The sequence below is a fragment of the Triticum aestivum genome, chromosome 1B (assembly GCF_018294505.1).
Source record: "Triticum aestivum cultivar Chinese Spring chromosome 1B, IWGSC CS RefSeq v2.1, whole genome shotgun sequence".
Classification (NCBI taxonomy): domain Eukaryota; kingdom Viridiplantae; phylum Streptophyta; class Magnoliopsida; order Poales; family Poaceae; genus Triticum; species Triticum aestivum.
Genome location: NC_057795.1, coordinates 557662099 through 557668182, shown reverse-complemented (window position 1 = coordinate 557668182; position 6084 = coordinate 557662099). Strand labels below are relative to the sequence as shown.

General features: G+C 39.7%; 1 long non-coding RNA gene across 1 annotated transcript; it reads right to left on the bottom strand.

Moving 5' to 3' along the window:
* Positions 1-3408: 3408 nt before the first annotated feature.
* On the bottom strand, positions 3409-5768 carry LOC123094955 (uncharacterized). Its single transcript, XR_006446052.1, has 3 exons — positions 5738-5768; positions 4414-4784; positions 3409-3816 (listed from the first exon to the last, which is right to left on the bottom strand). It is a non-coding gene; the product is annotated as an uncharacterized lncRNA (long non-coding RNA).
* Positions 5769-6084: the final 316 nt, after the last annotated feature.

The following is a 6084-nucleotide window of genomic DNA, read 5'->3' as shown; positions in this document are numbered from 1 at the left end:
TGAAAATTCTGCTAACGTTGCTCGTGATGATAGTTCTGATGATGCTCTTGTCGTGATTGCTGAATGTGCTGAGACCAATGATGAGTGGGTACTTGACACCACATGCACTTTTCATATGTGTCCACATAGAGATTGGTTTAATACTTTTGATTCCACTACTTCTGCTAGTTCCGTTTTGGGTTTTGATAATTCACCATGCAAGATTGAAGACATAGGTTCCGTTCGAATCAAAATGTTTGATGGCACAATCAGAACTTTGATAGATGTTCGGTATATTCCGAAGATGAAGAGAAATCTTATCTCTGTGAGTGCCCTTGATGCAAAGGGGTACAAGTATTCAGGTGGAGATAGTGTTTTGAAGGTCACCAAAGGCTCCCTTGTTGTGATGAAAGGTGACTTAAGTTCGACCAATGGTCTTTATTACCTTCGAGGTTTTACCGTTTTAGGTAACGCTACTCCAGTTATTTCAAAGAGTTCTGATTGTGATGCTTCTAATCTTTGGCATATGCGTCTTGGATATATGAGTGAACTTGGTTTAGGAGAGTTAAATAAGAGAGGTCTTCTTGATGGATATGAACTGGGTAAATTGAAATTTTGTGAGCATTGTATCTTCGGCAAGCACACGAGGGTGAAGTTCAACACTTCGACTCATACAACTGAAGGTATTCTTGTTTATGTCCACTCTGACTTATGGGGACCATCTCGCAAGAAGTCACTAGGTGGTGCAAGTTACATACTGACTATTATTGCTGATTATTCGAGAAAAGTTTGGCCTTATTTCTTGAACTATAAATATGAAGCATTCTCAGCATTTAAGGAGTGGAAGATTATGATTGAAAGACAAACTGAAAAGAAGGTAAAGATACTTCACACTGATAATGGTATGGAATTCTGTTCTAAGCAATTTAAGAATTATTGCTAGTCTGAAGGCATTGTCAGACATTACACCGTTCCTTATACTCCTCAACAAAACGGTGTTGCTGAGCGTATGAACATGACCATTATTTGCAGAGCCCGTTGCATGTTGTCCAATGCAGGTTTGCATAGGCGTTTTTGGGCTGAGGCCACTTCTACTGCTTGTTATCTCATTAATTGTTCACCATCTATTGCTCTTAATAAAAAAACTCCAATTGAGGTATGGTCTGGTTCACTTGCTGATTATTCACAGTTGAGAGTTTTTGGTTGCACTGCTTATGCTCATGTTGATAATGGAAAGTTGGAGCCTAGGGCCGTTAAGTGCACCTTTCTTGGTTATAAGTCTGGTGTTAAAGGTTTTAAATTGTGGAATCCTGAAACCCAGAAGGTTGTTATTAGCAGAAATATTATCTTTAAGGAAACTGCTATGTTACATGATGTTCCATCTACTAATGTTCCTGTTGAGAGTGAACAACAACCTACTGTTCAGGTGGAGCATGTTATTGAAACCGGTGATACATCTGGTAATGAAATTGTTGATGCACATGATGAACCCGTCATTGATGATGAACATGTCACTCCCACTCCAAATCAGCCTATTGTTCCACCCAGTTGGAATCTTGCACGTGATAGAGTTAGGTAGGGTATTAATAAACCTGACAGGTTAATTGAAGAGTGCAATATTGTTTCTTTTGCTTTATCTGTTGCAGAGGAAACTGAAGGTAATGTTGAGCCTTCTTCATATTCCGAGGCTATTATTTCGGGTTATAGTAATAAGTGGATGACTGCTATGCACGATGAGATGGAATCACTTGAAAAGAATGGCACTTGGGATTTAGTAAAAGTACCTAGAGAGAAGAAACCTATTCGTTGCAAGTGGGGTTTCAAGAGGAAAGAAGGTGTTTCTCCTAATGATGAGACACGATATAAAGCAAGGTTAGTTGCTAAAGGTTATAGCCAGATTCCAGGTATTAACTATAACAAACTCTTTTCTCCTGTTGTGAAGCATAGCTTATTCACACTTTACTCAGTATTGTTGCCATGCATGATCTTGAGCTTGAACAATCGGATGTTAGAACTGTATTCTTACATGGAGAATTAGAAGAGGATATTTATATGGAACAACCTGAAGGTTTTGTTATTCCTGGAAAAGAAAAGCTTGTCTGCAAGTTAAAGAAATCTCTTTATGGATTGAAGCAATGCCCTAGACAGTGGTATAAGAGATTTGACACTTTTATGCTCTCTCAAGGTTTCAAAAGGTCTAATTATGATAGTTGTGTTTATTTGAAAACTGTTAACGGTTCAACTACTTATTTGCTCCTTTGTGTTGATGATATGCTTATTGCTGCAAAGAGTATGTCAGAGATTAATGAACTAAAGAAGCAACTGAGTAATGAATTTGAGATGAATGATTTGGGTGCGGCAAAGAAAATACTTGGCATGAAAATATCCAGAGATAGACCATCTGGAAAAGTACATCTAAGTCAGAAGGGGTATATTGATAAAGTTCTTCATCGTTTTAATATGCATAATGCCAAGCCAGTAAGTACTCCATTAGCTGCACACTTTAAATTGTCATCAGCTTTATGCCCTAAGTCAGATGCAGATATTGAGTACATGTCTAGAGTTCCCTATTCAAGTGCAGTTGGTTCACTTATGTATGCCATGGTTTGTTCTCGCCCGGATTATCTTATGCATTGAGTGTTGTCAGTAGATACATGGCTAATCCCGGAAAAGAGCATTGGAAAGCAGTTCAGTGGATTTTCAGATACCTGTGAGGTACTTCTAATGCTTATTTACAGTTTGGGAAAACTGGAGATGGACTTGTTGGTTTTGTTGATTCTGATTTTGGTGGTGATTTGGATAAGATAAGACCACTCACAGGTTATGTTTTCACCATTGGTGGTTGTGCTGTGAGTTGGAGAGCAACTTTGCAGTCTATTGTGGCTTGTTCCACTACTGATGCCGAGTATATGGCTATTTCTAAGGCTTGCAAATAAGCTATCTGGTTCAGAAGTTTGTACACTGAGCTTTGTGGAGATTCATCTTGCCCTACCATATTTAGTGAGAGTCAAAGGGGAACGACTTGTGTAGAATCTGATCTTGCTGTACAAAAATAGAAAAAGACATCCTGGACCACTAGATTGGAGATCAATAGTACAGATTTAGGTGGAGGGGTCTCGGCCCACTTAATGTAGACTTTATAGAAAACCCCCTCTGATAGTTAGACATGAAATAGGACATTTTGCATTATGCACCTCAAGTTTTCGTGAAATACAACTATTTTCAGACATGAACTTTGCTGATGCCCATCTCTTAGTTTGAAACAACTAGTCTCATATAAAATCTGAGCAAATATTTACTGCACAAAATCCAGACACATTTATGTTACACCACTAACTTTTCAAGAGAGTTGAACATCTTGGTCACTAAGAAACAAGCGTATATATAACAAATATTTGAGCACATGGGATAATAAGCCATCCTGGATCAGGTAGAATCACACATACATGTCAAACTGGAAATATAGCAACCTAATGATTGAAATTGTAGCTGCTCGGCAAGCATTTCAGTACATGAGAACACATCACGAAGAGGCAAGTAGAACCACGCATACATGTCAAACTGGAAGTAGAGCAAATTAAGGACTGAAATTATCAGTGCTCAGCAAGCATTTGAGTACTTGGGTACATGAGCCATACAGATCATTTTTAGTACATGGCCGGCAAGACCAAGTGGTAAAGGCTGAAATTATCATCGCCCAACAAGCATCTTGCTGGTACAAGACTGAAAATATCTGTCGTTTTGCCTCGTGTTAGTGCTTCCTAGCAATCGAGCTTCATGCTGGGAAAGAGATGACAACCTCCATGGGCTCTTATACACTTGATCAGCTCAATCTACCTAGGTGAACACACAAGTAAATAGGGGTCAGTCAACAACATATACCAAATGGCATATCTTGAGAAGAGAGACAGTCGTTCTATATGTCCAGCTTCATTCAGCACTCCAACCTAGGAAACATAACAGAGAGAGTACAAATATTTTGTTGCAGCATAGTTCATTATTCCATTATAGACCTACGATAAATGGATTACAATTCCATGATTGGTGCACAAATGGGAACGACAAATAAGTGGCATTGAGCAATTTAAAGGGAGTTTTATCAATGCCCTGTAGATGTAAATTATTATTCAAATTTGATAGCTATAAACAACAAACTTGGTGGCATGCATTATATTATACCTTCAATAATAAGAAAACCACAACAACACAGGAAAATATAAATGAACAAGATGCCAGATAGGCTCATGTCATGGATGAAGGAATAGTACTAAATCATATACTCCTTGCTGTAGCGATACCATAGGTCCTTAAAATGGAAGGCACACATATCTCTGGTAAATTATCTATGTATGCCTAATCGTTTAAATCAACCTAGTTGAGTGGTCATAGCAAGACAAATAAGTGGTAGTCTTCGAAGCAAGAAGAAGCACAAACCTCTATTGTTTTGTCGTTTGTTTCTTAGAACATGTTCTTGCATCATGAAACACCATTTCCTTACAAATGTTGCATTTGCGCGCGACTTTTTGATGAATTCCAGGCCTTCTCTTCTCACCAGATCCACTCCTCACACCATCCCTATGCCCCTTTATTCTAGAGCATGTGCCCCTTGCATTGATATCCTTAGGTGTGAGGATGGTAACATGCTTTGGAATGATGCTCCCGATACACTACTCCTCATTTTCTTGTGTATTGCATGGTACAGCCGAAACTAGTTGGGCTAAACCCAACTCAATGCTACACAAACTATTGTGTAGGAATTCAATTCCTTCCATGGAGCGTTTGGAATTATAGTACATATTCCCTTTCTGCATAGAAATTCAAGAGTTTGGGTATGACGTACAATTTTAAATTCAGATCTGTGTTTTTTGATACAATATCAAAACTTCTTTATGAAAAAAAGAGAGCTCCCCCCTCCTATTTCATTTCTGTAAAACCAATGTGTTGCTGCAGAGAAAGGGCAAAAAAAATCTAAAGAATACAAGTGTTCGAGTTTAACACTAGAGCAAGGGAGGCTAAAGTAACCCATGTACTGGGCAAGCTAAAAAGGTATCCGACACAGCGCAAAGCAAAAGCAGTAGAAATTGAGGCCAACAACTACCATCATTACAAAACCACAACATATCAACTTGTTCCATTTGCTTCAGCTGATTGGAAAGTTGTCTAGCAGCGATCCACCAAGCTGTTGGAATTAACAAACTTGTCCATAGCGAATAGTTGTTTGTTTCCTATTGTAGTCCTAGTGATTAGATTAGGGAAGTAACTAGTTTGAAATAGATTCAGAGTTGTACAAGTCGGCTGCACGGGCGCGTATATATACATGCATCAGCATATGTATCTTTGCATGGAGAGAGAGAAAATAATAGCCACTGTGTCTCATGCGTGTGCGTTTTGGCTTGCCACTGAAGAATCGCCAGAATAGCTAGATTTGCTAGTGTATTGCTTCCTGCTAGAAACCAGTTAGCGTTTATGTACACTTGGTGCGCTGCTCATGGTAGCAATACACAATACCATAATTATGTCACAACACTAATCAACATGTTGCGTCTGAGTAAAATAAGAATCCAACAAACATAAGCATCACCCCAGAACAGATCTGCTTCTACTGTACTCAAGCTGTTGTTCATTGTTCTTCTGTTGGCAATACACAATACCCAGCAACTAAATGGACAAATTCAACAATAACAAGTAGAAAGAATAAAAAACTACAGAGATGTACTACCAATCTCATAGCTAATAAAAATTAAACATTTATATTTACCTGAAGAACGAAGAACCGTGGTGGGTTCGGAGAACTAGAAGCGGCCGGCCAGGAAGAAGGCGAGGATCCACGACCTCCGAGAGCTAGTGCTGAATCACGAGAGGGAGTGGGGGTGGGGGGTGGAGGAGGACGGTCGCGAGCTGATCTGGGAGCCTGAGAGTGGGGAGGAGGTAAGGAATCCGATCTAATCTGCCTCAAACTGCGCCACTGGCGACGAAACGGTTAGGAGCCATTGGAGAGGAGATGGATCAACATCTTTGCTGCGCGAGCCCGCCCGGCTTGGCTCAGGATTTGAGCGGCCGCCCCCGCCGCCGAGGAATTTTCGATCCTGTGCCCTCGCTGTGTAA